Source organism: Periplaneta americana, chromosome 15 (genome assembly GCF_040183065.1).
Source record: "Periplaneta americana isolate PAMFEO1 chromosome 15, P.americana_PAMFEO1_priV1, whole genome shotgun sequence".
Classification (NCBI taxonomy): Eukaryota; Metazoa; Arthropoda; class Insecta; order Blattodea; family Blattidae; genus Periplaneta; species Periplaneta americana.
Window position 1 is genome coordinate 85,827,384 of NC_091131.1, and position 12,592 is coordinate 85,839,975.

The window sequence follows — 12,592 nt, forward strand, 5'->3', positions numbered from 1 at the left end:
ATTATTATCATTATCATTGTCATTATCATGATCATTATCATTATTATTATTATTATTATTATTATTATTAGTCTATAGTTTAGTTTTCGGCTGGAAATATTATTTTTTTTCTTGAAATATAAGAAATAAAACCCACAGAATCTACAAATCTAGAATGAAGTTTAGATTAAAGAAAGAAAGGAATTTTATTAATCCAAACTTGTCTCTAAGTTTAAATACGGGCAGCTTCACATTTCAGTTTATGGGCGGTCTACAGTATTTACAAAAACAAGATCAAAAGGGAATGCAATATTTATTTTATGGTGTACTAGCCATAAAGAGAGTGAAATTAATGTTCCAAGAGCCGCGGAGGGTCAACAGAAATGCAGGAAATGGTTCTTCAACTAAACGAGCAACAAGTGCCAGTTTTCAAACGCTACACTGTCACAGAATTATATTTCCTCTATGACCACGTTTTTTTTTGTGATATCAAGTATACTAGTGGAATCCTCCAGCACAGAATCATATTATCTCATTTCTGAATCCATAGCAACTGGTAATCCAACGCAAACAAAACGTTTCTACAGCAGCGAACATCTAAGTTTTTGTGTAATAAGTTATACAGACATACGTACACAAGGAATTCCTCCAAATACGTAGGTACGCTGGTATTGACTTAGTATTAATTATATTCTGGGACGAATCCAGTGAAGCTCAAAATAAGGGAAGAGGTAGGGTTGCTTATTCCGAATTCCATCCTACACAATGAACAGGTTCATAATCGTGCATAGAAAAGGACCAAATAAGAAATGAAGACGCAAGACAAGAATTGCGAGGAGAAGAAAATTACCGGTATCGGTATCTGAGATGATTCACAGTAAATCACCATCGTATGTTAGCTGTTGAATAAAATATTATTAACTGAAATTAACTTAGTCGACAGAGCACTTGCTTACGGTGACTGCATATCTGGGTTCGAATCCTGGTGATGGTGTCGTATTTGTGGTGATTCTTGAAGGTTTCTCGGGGTTCTCCCATTTCCCTACATCATTCCACTGGCACCCTCCATTTCAATATTCATAACCATTATTTTAATACTGCTCACCCCAAATAGTCCGGCGTGATGTGACGAGACTAGTGTACAGATGGCATGAGTCTGAGAAGGCGTATTAGGCTTTCGAGATGGGAGGGAACTAGTGGCACATCTTCAGATCATTAAACTTGCATGGCTGCGTCGACAGATGGCACCACAAAACTAAGTCATGATATTTACAAAAAGAAAAAAGTGAAAGTTTGACTTCAACAATCATTCTTAAGTAAAAGAGTTTCAAGGTACAATAAGCCCATTCGAGACTGTAGTGCTAGCCTTCGGACCCCTCCTTCATATAAAGGAACACAAATAGTTGAAATTTATTAATGTTCTTTCTTTTGGATGGAGTATGCATAGTCGAACAACCAGAGACACAGATCAATTTTTAATTGGTTATTTTACGACGCTTTATCGACATCTTAGGTTATTTAGCGTCTGAATGAGATGAAGATGATAATGCCGGTGAAATGAGTCCGGGGTCCAGCACCGAAAGTTACCCTGCTTTTGCTCATATTGCTTCGAGGGAAAACCCCGGAAAAAACCTCAACCAGGTAACTTGCCCCGACCGGGAATCGAACCCCGGCCATCTGGTTTCGCGGCCAGACTCCATAGTGTGGACCACAGATCAATAGACTGAAAGACTGAGATGGATACAAAAGGCATTCCAATAGCTATATATTTATTTCTATTACAGACTTTTGCAAAGCACATAATATGGTTAAAAGACCCGTGCACTGGATTTGAGGATAAATTCTGTTAGTGTAATACATTTATATGTATTTATTTTTTAATAAATTCACATCTTTCTGTCTACTTTTTTTTTTTTTTATCTAATGGACGACTACGTAATTCACAGAAACGTCACCCCTCTATGTGCGATGCCACCTTAGGCATTTCCCTCGGTGTACAATGGCGGGAGAACTACACGCAGACCTAATGATGGAGCAATGGTGGAAGGGAAAACGGGAGTACCCCTCCAAAACCTACCATCATGGACTGTCTTTATCCACTACAAATTCCACTTGAACCTTCAGCGATTCGAACTCTGATTAGCAGCGTATAAAGCCGATCCCCTAGCTGTTCACGAACGGTGCGCCAAATTACTTTTTACCAAACTTAGGCCTATTATAGTGGAGGAGGCAAGACCCGTCCTTTAACCTTATTATGTGCCGTGACTATGACACCAATGGGTATGGAGAAGGAAGATAGGTTTTAGTCTGAGAAGAACTTCCGTGTCGGTGGATTCGCATAATATTATCCGTCATGAAACAAACTCTCTTATGGTGCCGGTAGCTTATTCTTTCCCCTCTAGCACAGCTCACATGCCGGTTTCGCCTCCTCATCTATAAATTTTATGTGCACCAAGCTTGTTTAAAATGACTCATGTTTACTGAATACGAACAATGTTCAAAAACTTAGGAGAAATCGCTGTATACACAGAGACACGTACGGCATATCCAGAACAACTTTTTGATTTCAAGTGTGCTTAATGCATGAAATTTCATGAAAATTTTTTAATTATATTTTTTGAAACATCACGATATTTTCTCTTGATACAAATGTAAGGGCGAAAGCAAAACTCTGCAGTGTCTCCCAAATTTATGTATAGCCTACACTCTTCGAAATATTATTTCACAGCAAAGAAATAAGATGAAGTACGATTTTTGCGGTTTATGATTCAGAAGGCAGTGGAAAGCATGGAAACATGTTCATCTGTTTATTTTTTTTATTTAGTAGGTTATTTTACGATGCTTCATCAGCATCTTAGGTTATTTAGCATCTGAATGAGATGGTGATAATGCCGGTGAAATGAGTCCGGGGTCCAGCACCGAAAGTTACACAGCATTTGCTCATATTGGGTTGAGGGAAAACCCCGGATTAAACCTCAACCAGGTAACTTGCCCCGACGGGGAATCAAACCCGGGCCACTGGTTTCGTGGCCGAAGCGCTAACCGTTACTCCACAGGTGTGGGCTTCATCTGTTTATAAACAAACATGACGGTGCATTTATCGTTCGATTAACGTAAGTGAATACTGAAATGTTATTGGAAAGTGAAGAATGTTGTTGAGATTCAACGACATTGGAAGGTTGAATTTGGAACACAACCATCGACAAGGTTAACTATCATAAGAATCCGAGACAAGTTTGAAGTCGATGGAATGGTGCAAGATGTTTTGAAAGGGCTGTGGAGAAGAAAGAGAAGTTACACCGATAACGACAGTGTTGATGCAGTCATGCAGAATTTTGCAGAATCCCCAAAGAAGTTAATGAGGCAATGTTCTCGTGAGATTGGTATCAGCAAATCCAGTGTTCATCGAATTTTGCGACCTCATAAATGGAAGCTTTACATTCCGAGACTTGTCCACGCATTAAATAAGGACGACCCAGAGATGGATAGGACGAAGAGGAAGTATTGCGAAGTTCCCGCCTCGATCGCCGGTTTTAACCCCTCCAGACTTCTACCTATGGCGAGCTCTGAAGGACACAGTTTACGCCACAAAACCATAAACACTGGAGGAACTGAGAGTTCAGATTGAAAATGAATGTAATGATATTCCATTAGCAACAATCCAGTTGGTATGTTGCTCTGTTGTACGTCGTTGTTGGGAGTGTACTGTGGCGAAAGGGGGCCATTTTGAACATGTACGGGTTTAAGGAATACAAAACCGCAAAAATCGTATTATTGTCTCATCTCATTGCTGAGAAATAGTGTTTCAAAATGTGTATACATCAATTTGGGACACACTGTATATTCATACCACAACCTTCAGCAGTAGGCTGCAATGTAACAATTTTGGTTATGGGTAGCGATAATTAGACAAAACCAACTCTCTGACCTACCCATGAAATTATGACGTCTGTCACATTGATTTTTCGTGGTGAGATTTTATAACATAGAGAGATACAATTGTTTTAACATAAAATCAGTCTATGAACACATTCTACCAGCGATGTAGACAGCCGCTATCCAATAACCAAAAGTAATAAATTGGCCCAAGGACACCTCGTGTCCACGTTCGCAGGAACGTTCTGGATCTTCCAATGTGAAGGATGTATTGACAAAAAATTTTATATCACGAAAATGGTTCCTCAATCCCTCAATAAGAAGACTTCTCAATCTCAATTAATAGCCTATATGATAATACTTTCCTGTGACGGAGTTCAAAGATGTGGCATTGACAAACTAACTAAACAAAACTTGAGTAGCACATTTCAACATCAACAGGAAATGAGAAGAGTTTTGATACAAAGTTGAAAAACTTCAATTCCTGAGACAGCTATACGATTATAATCTTTCCAGCCGAGTAACTTCACAAAACATAAGAATATAAAATAAACATTGCCAAATTACAGATGTCAAGAGAGCCAGACATATTAATTTAACAGTATGTTACCTTCTACATTAAACTAGCTCCTGCTCCGGCTTGTTTGCTTCTCATTATTTCAGCAAGAGAGTAAATGAAGAAGAGTTGTAAATAAATTTGTAACAGTACGACTGTAGACAAATACTCCTACGTAAATGAACTTCCTCCAAACGTATATTTGTCTGTTAGTTAATATGCCAGGACACCGGGTAGTAATTCAGTTATATTTTGAACTAAAATCTGTGCCATATTAAAACACAATATTTCCACTTCTGCATTAAGGTAGGTTAGTAAAACTTTTACCATTCATTAAATAAATATCACATAATACACACATAGGAGAGTTATACTTGCAGCATTGTGCGTTTACGCATAAAAATGATGTTAAATATGATGAGCACAAAGTTTGAAAAGTATGTTCTGACATACAGGCCTATTGGTACACGTTACATAAAAACTAATATTAAGGTCTGTTCAAAATTATATGTTTACTGTCCATGTATAGGTTGATATACTCGTATAAGGGGAGTTCCTTGATTACGTTACGGCATTAGATTCAATTAAAAATGAAAATTTATTAAGTATTCATTTAAATATTTGTTAGTCAATCAAAGGGCATGGAAATAACAGTAAAGCGAAAGTTGCCGGTATTTAAAGGTAAGATTGTAATAAAATAAAAAAGATAGAAATAGAAGTAGGCCTATTCGATTCTATGACCTAGCGAATACCAGTCTGCAGCTGCCATTATATTGGGTCATAGAGGAGTAACTGGTGTAACATAGTTTGAACATAATGATGTTACCATTTAAGAACTATTTCTTTAACGACTGAAGTCGTAACCTTACATTTTGGATTTATATCTTTTTATACAATTCGATCAATAACAGTCTTAAATTTATTAGGATTTAATTTCCTGAATGTCTTGTAAACGATGATTTAATAAAATAAAATTATAACGATCTCTTCTGAACGATACATACTGTAACTACTTCTCCTTCAATTTCATCGTGTCGTGTACTAGGTTGAGTGTATGTTAAGTGTTCGTGTTAGTGTAGTATAGAGAATGGGTGAAGATGGTGATGATCAAGAAGGTGAGGAAGGGAGAAGGGGAAACTCGGTGGCGGCACGTAGCCTACTCCTGTCGAATAGCACCAAGAGAGCCGCCAGGCTTAACGTCCCCATCCGACGGACGAATCACTATCAACACTGACATATGCCTTCTCTTCATATGCACTGCGGAGAGATTTGGAATTTAACCCAGGCATATTGGTGCACAATTTAGTGATAAGTTGTGCACTACCATTCTCTCCTAGTCCCGAGGTAGAAATTTTGATCTCGTCGGGAATCGAACCCGGGCCGGCTAGTCTGGAGGCAAACACGCTACGACAAAGCTTCAGTGAACGTTAGTGATTCAAGTGAATAAATAAGTTGACAACTATGGAAGAGTTCAACTTAATGTAAACAATGTTGAGAACAATTATTAATAAGGAATTGAGAGAAGTAATTGTTTAGTTAAATGAGATTAGTAAGAATAAGATATACAGGATGTTTAAAAAATACGGAGCATAATTTCAGGTATGTATTTCCCACATGTAGACAATCAAAATAGTTCATTACAACAAGTGTCCGGAAATGCTTCACAACATTGAAATTCACCGGAACGTTTTTCTTTCCGCAGGTCGTTGTCATTACAGAAGATGTTCAAAATGTCCACCTCCTGCTTGAATACAGACCTCACATCGATGTCTCATTGACCTGCGAACACGATCCCAAACTCCAGGAGTATTGCGTATGTCCTCAGAACATGCCACAATTCGATTCCGAAGGGATTCCAAATCAGGCACCGGAGACGAATAAACCAATGATTTTAAATGGCCCCACAAGTAGAAATCGAGAGGGTTCAGATCAGGTGAGCGTGGAGGCCAAGCAATTGGGCCACCTCTACCTATCCATCGATCAGGAAACCTTCCATCCAAGTACCGGCGAGCCGTACGACTGAAGTGTGCAGGAGCGGCATCATGCAAGAAGTGAATGTGTTGACGATTGATCAGTGGAGTGTCTTCCAAAACATGAGGTAGCCTATTGTGTTTTCCAGGAAGTTTGTGTACGCCTGCCCCGTAAGTCTGTTTACAAGTACATGGGGTCCAACTAATCGATCACCAATGATACCGGCCCACATGTTGAAGGAGAACCGCACCTGGTGATGAGATGGAACAGTTGCACGTGGGTTTTCATACGCCCATAGACTACATGCTGATTATGGAAATTTGTTATGCCATCTCGTGTGAACTGTGCTTCATCTGTAAATAATACTAAGGCAGGAAAGTTCGGATTTACACCACACTGCTGCAAGAACCACTGACAACCTAACTCGTGCAGGGTAATCTGTTGGTGACAGGGCCTGTACACGTTGCAAATGATAAGGATACAATTGATACTCTTTCAACAGTCTCCAGACAGACGTATGAGGAACATTGACTTGCAACGCTACCCTTCGTGTGCTGATAGAAGGAGTCATGTTCATAGCCTCCAGAATCTCCTCCTGTACTTCTGGAGTTGTAGATCTTGGCCGTCCCCTTCCGAAACCAGGAGAGTTAAATTTTCCATACTCGCACAGACGATAATGGAGACGTACAAATGTCTTCCGATCTGGGCATTGTCGCTGTGGGTACCTCTCCTGGTACAAACGACGAGCCAGCGCAGCATTGTCGTCCGCCTTACCGTACATGAAGTGTATCTCTGCCAGCTCTTGATTTGAATACATGTCGCACAGTCTAACGTCTACACAACACTGAATGTAACCTTCGCCTCGGAATGAACTGTCAGAGTGCCCTCTTAATGTCTCCTTTGGCGGCAACGACCTGCGGAAAGAAAAACGTTCCGGTGAATTTCAATGTTGTGAAGGCCATAACTCGGAAATAAAGCATTTCCGGACACATGTTGTAATGAACTATTTTGATTGTCTACATGTGGGAAATACATACCTGAAATTATGCCCCGTATTTTTGAAACACTCTGTATAACTGGGAAAGTGAGAAGTAAGTAGAAAAAGAAGGGAGGTAAATAGAGGTGAGAGACGTAATAGAAAAGTGATCAAGGTCATTTATATGTAATAGCCGGATGTTTAAAAAAAGTAAGCAGAATATATATCCAAGGGAGTGATGGCTCGGTATGCAGAAATGTGAAGGACCATCACGACCTATGTAAGCTGGTGAAATAAATATATCATATCATTTTCACGAACTCTACTTTTAAATAGAGGACAACAAGTAGGATCCTTTTTAATCAAACAACCTCATTACACTCAAATGTTTAACAAGCCTTGAATTTGAAATCGACCCCCGTAAAGTAGGAAACAGCCATATCTTCCTGTTAGCACAGCAAACATACGTGATATAGGAGCTCCGATATTGGTTTACAAACGCCCAGACGCCCATTAGTGGGCTGTTACCGAGAGCCTCTCAACAGCGGGAAGTGACGCGGGTATCACTTACACTCTTGCCGAGAAGCGCGCCTGGCTTTAAAGATGTTCTTTGAAGGGTCTAACCATCTTCCAGAACTTGCTTGGACGGTGTTTCCTATTTTAGCACGGATTCCGTAACAAAATTAATAGGTATTATTCACAAATAAATGGTAACACTAGACTCCACACAGACCTATATAGCCTATTTTAACAATGGCTAGAAAGACACTAAATTAGGACTTGAAAGTAGTATAACCAGGGATATTTTCGAAGGAACTTCGGATATTAACAAAAATGTTGCAGAGTTTTAGTTTCGAATATGTTGTATTCTGTCTGCCGTTGTGGCAATGTGGATAGCGCATCTTCTTACCAACCATGCGATTTGAGGTTAGATTCTGATGCCGATCCCAAAACCAACGAGACTCGCATTTGTGAGATGTCTAGTGTACGATGAAGACGAATCTCCCTCCCTTACTCGCAGTGATGTGTAATTCAAATTAAAAAAAGAGAGATTAAGCAGCGTAAGAAATAAAGACTGTAAATATTTTTATAATGACAAAGTAACATTTAAATGTAGATTTATGTTTCAATTTCCAGCACGAAAAATACTTTTGTACCATTCTAGAATTATAAACTAGTTGTTACATCGAAAATCGTGCGTAATTGACTAAACACACATGCCGATAAAATAAATGACGTATTTGCTATGACGTAATACCGGGACGTTTGCTATCTTGGTTATCGCTTCTACGCGCGAATTAATAAGAAATGAAATGCAAGACAGAAGATAACGTATCATTTATTTTCAATCTTTAACAATTTTGTATTACTTTTGTAATATCACATAAAACAGTTCTGTGATTCAAAGAAACTATATTAACAAAATAAAGGAACATTTGTAACATAACCTGCAAGGCTATCCATTATTCTTTACTCAATGCCAAGGCTAGGCGCAACTAATCGATAGATACGAACATATGAAGACAATTTGTCAGCTATGGATCCCGAATTTAATTTTTTTCATAATTTCTTTCTTACAATTTATAATGCTAAGATGCCATGAAGTGTTGTATCCACCTCGTGGATAATCTTATTATGACACTCGTGCTATAATCATCAAGATTATCCACTTGTTGCATAAATAACTATTATTTCATAGAAAGTGGAATAATTAAAAACATGAGACAACATCCTACAACGTGGTTAGGTTTTCTTCCCCGTTATACGTATTTATTAAAAATAAATATTTTAATTCTGCAAAAAAAAAAATATATATATATATATTTATGTATATACAGTAAATAAAAAAATAAAAATCTATTTTGAAATCTTTACGGAAATACGGAGTTTCAGCATTTCATTATCAAAGCAATGGTTTTGCCATGAAGTCCGTCTGTGTAGATGTACAATGACGTTTCCTGAATTACTGACCAAATTTTATCCATGTTCAGTTAAAGTAAAGGATTCATGCAAAGTGACTCTTAGGAGTCAATTTTTTCGGGACTGAAGTGTAGCAATTTTTAATAAGTAATTAACTTGTCTTTATTTTAAGTGAAAAAAGAACAGATGATGGTAATCACTGCATGGAAAGTAAAAACATTTCTCCGTAAATTATGTGTTACTTTTCTAAATAACTAACATATGAAACGGTCTGATTCGTATAAAGGTCATGAGTCCAGAACTGGATCGCTCGATACGTCTGTGACATTGGTTAATTCCAGAAGCTTACGTTGGCTACCTTTTTAAAGTGAAAAGGTTTGCTCAGTCTCAACAGCTTGAGATATATTCCACATGTAGAGTGTTTGCTTGGAGTGCGTTGAAATATGTTCTTATAGCGACTGACAGACCGTGTTTGAAATTTTTAGGTCAGGCTACAAAGTACAGTACCGTATATGTTGTTTTTACTGCATATTTTATTGTTCGTTTCCATTAGTACGCGAAAAAAGTTGTATTCATCCATTCTATCTTTACTATTAAAGCTGGTATGGGTTTTTCTAGAACTTCCGGCACACTTCAAAGTATGGTTTGTACGTCTAATGCATACTAGAATTCTCTTTCACTCTACGTCTTTCATCGCAGCAGAAACTCAAGATTATGTATTAATGTTGCGTCTGCGAATACAATGCTCTAAAACATATTTCAATGTAGCAAAATGCAATGCTTATTTGTCCAGTATTGTTATCCATGATGAAGTGGAGAATTAAATATTACATATTCATCAACAGAATAGAATCGATCGAGGGTCTATTCGAATTTGTGAAAAAATAAAATAAAATAAAAAAATAAAAATACAAAATAAAAAAAACCCACACACTAATTAATAGAGCCCGGATTTCCATGCAAATGCATGCTTTTATATAAGATGGTTACACTTCTCAAACTTTGTAAATATTCGTTTTATGACTTCATAATTCGAAATAACCGTACTTTTCCCGGGTGTATATCAGTTGCGCGCGGAAGGATTAAAAATTAATCAGTTGCGCGCGAACTTCAACGTAAACAAATCAGTTGCGCGCGGGCATTTTCCATATAGACTCATCAGTTGCGCGTGGAGACATTCCTATTAATGAAACAGTTACAGTTAGGTGGTAACGTCGAACAGTTTGAAAGTTTTTCACCTAACATAATTAGGAACATTAAATCCAGACGTTTGAAATGGCAGATGGGTGAATCCAGAAAATGCATATAGCGTATTAGTTAGAAGACCTGAGAGAAAAAGACCATTGTTGAGGTCGAGACGTAGATGAGAGGATAATATTAAAATGGATTTTAGGGAGATGGGATATAATGCTAGGGACTGGCTTAATCTGCTCATGATAGGACCCATGGCGAGCTTATGTGAGGACAGCAATGAACCTTAGGTTCATTAAAAGTCATTTGCAAATAAGTAAGCACTAGTGAAAACCTATCGAATTATCTATCTTTTTAGAAGAATTACCATTTATGCTTGTAATCTGGACGTTTTAAATCTATTCCTTAAACCCTAAATCTTGATGGTTTCTTTAAAAACAGATTTTTTTTCAAATAAGAACCCCACCCTGTAAATACTGTGAATGAGTACAAGACGTAAGAAAAAGTAAATAATTTGCAAGTGGTTTTAGTTTCGGCTTAAGAGTGTGTGAAACCTAAGCCAAATTACCATTTTCCTCTCTCCGATTTCACTGAACACTGACAATTTATTTTGTACCGAATAGTGTGTTCCTAATGCAGATTTTAGTTCTGAATTTATCTTCTTTCTAGCTCTTTCAGTTCTTATTATAAGAAAATCGTTCCTATTTATTTACGTCATTTTCTTCGCTCTTTTCAAAGAAAGACGTAATATTCAATTTCACTATGAAAACTGTAAGTGCTGAGAATAATATGGCAATATATTTACACTCAGTGCATTAAATAGATCGTGGAAAAAATTTAAGCACAATTTGTTGTTCAATGATTTAATTCTTCAATTAAAATAATTCTGAATGGAGAATGCAGATAAACGATGCTATTAATTACAAGAAGAAGAACGGGACTAAATCACAAGGCAGCTAGCAAAGTTCTATGTCCGATAGAGCGGAGTAGCACAATTATTCAATTTATAAATAATTTCAGTCAGGAAGCCGAGCTCTGTCGACATCTGAAATATACGAGTGAAGCAAAGGAAAGGTTATCTGCTGTTCCTAAACCTCTTTACATATACAATAACATTGAAGGTGGCTTGGAGTTTCGCTCGCTCTGTCTTCAAAATAGTACAAGCTTCCATTAATTTGAGGAGCTGGGATGATTTATATTCTGCTCACTGTCCCATGAATGTTATGCAGAGCTGTAACACAACCCGCGCCAAACTTCGGTTAAGTACAGACTAACCCCAGCCATCACACGAAATTAGCGATATTCAAAGGTGAGCTTTCATTCAAGAGAATTTCTCCTTCGTGTCTTGTTCAATAGAAGCATAAATTATGAGGAAAGCAAGATTAAGAATATCAATGAAAGATTTAAAAAATACGCGCACTCAGTTTATAAAAATAGACATACACATGATTTGAAGTTTAAAGTAATCTGCATTATTAGTCAAACAAAGCAGATCATAAAGCAGTCTTGTATAGTGGTGGGTAAAACGTTTATCTGCATTAAAATTGTAACTCCTAAAGCGCGGTTCACATGATCTACGGCAAACTGCACGTCAGAAGACAATATATCTTGTCCCTAAATGTAACACTCGGTTTAGATTAAATAGATTCATAGATCTCCTATAAGTGTGCTATAAATCGCGGACTCCTTGAGTAATGATTATCACAATATTGGAAATATTGAGTAAGAAACTGTTATGCGTGTGCTAAAAATCGCGTGACTCTGCGTAGTATTGTAATACAGGAAATATTGAGCGACACACTCGCAAAATACTGAAAAATGATAATGAATTATATTAAAGAACATATTAAATAAGAAAGAATAAAATTCCTGATTAATTTTCCAACTTCTTTACTGTGTTAATACAGTAGAACCTCGATTTTCCGTCACCCTATTAACCGATTGATGGATTATCCGACTGACTTTTTCTCTCGCTCTTTTTTTTTTGTGATGTAGAAAAAATGAAGTACTTTATGTACATTATATTAGTACGAATTTTTTCTACAGAGTGTTTTCTTTACAAACCTTTACCCTTATACAGTATGGTCTACTCTTAAAGGGGCCATATTGTCTAACTTCCATGC

The 12,592-nt window shown here is 37.3% G+C and overlaps 1 protein-coding gene across 7 annotated transcripts in view; it reads right to left on the reverse strand.

The window, feature by feature from the left end:
* Rab26 (RAS oncogene family member Rab26) overlaps positions 1 to 12,592 on the reverse strand; it is a 344,828-nt gene that overhangs the window by 93,575 nt on the left and 238,661 nt on the right. The gene's annotated exons all lie outside the window — the stretch shown is intronic.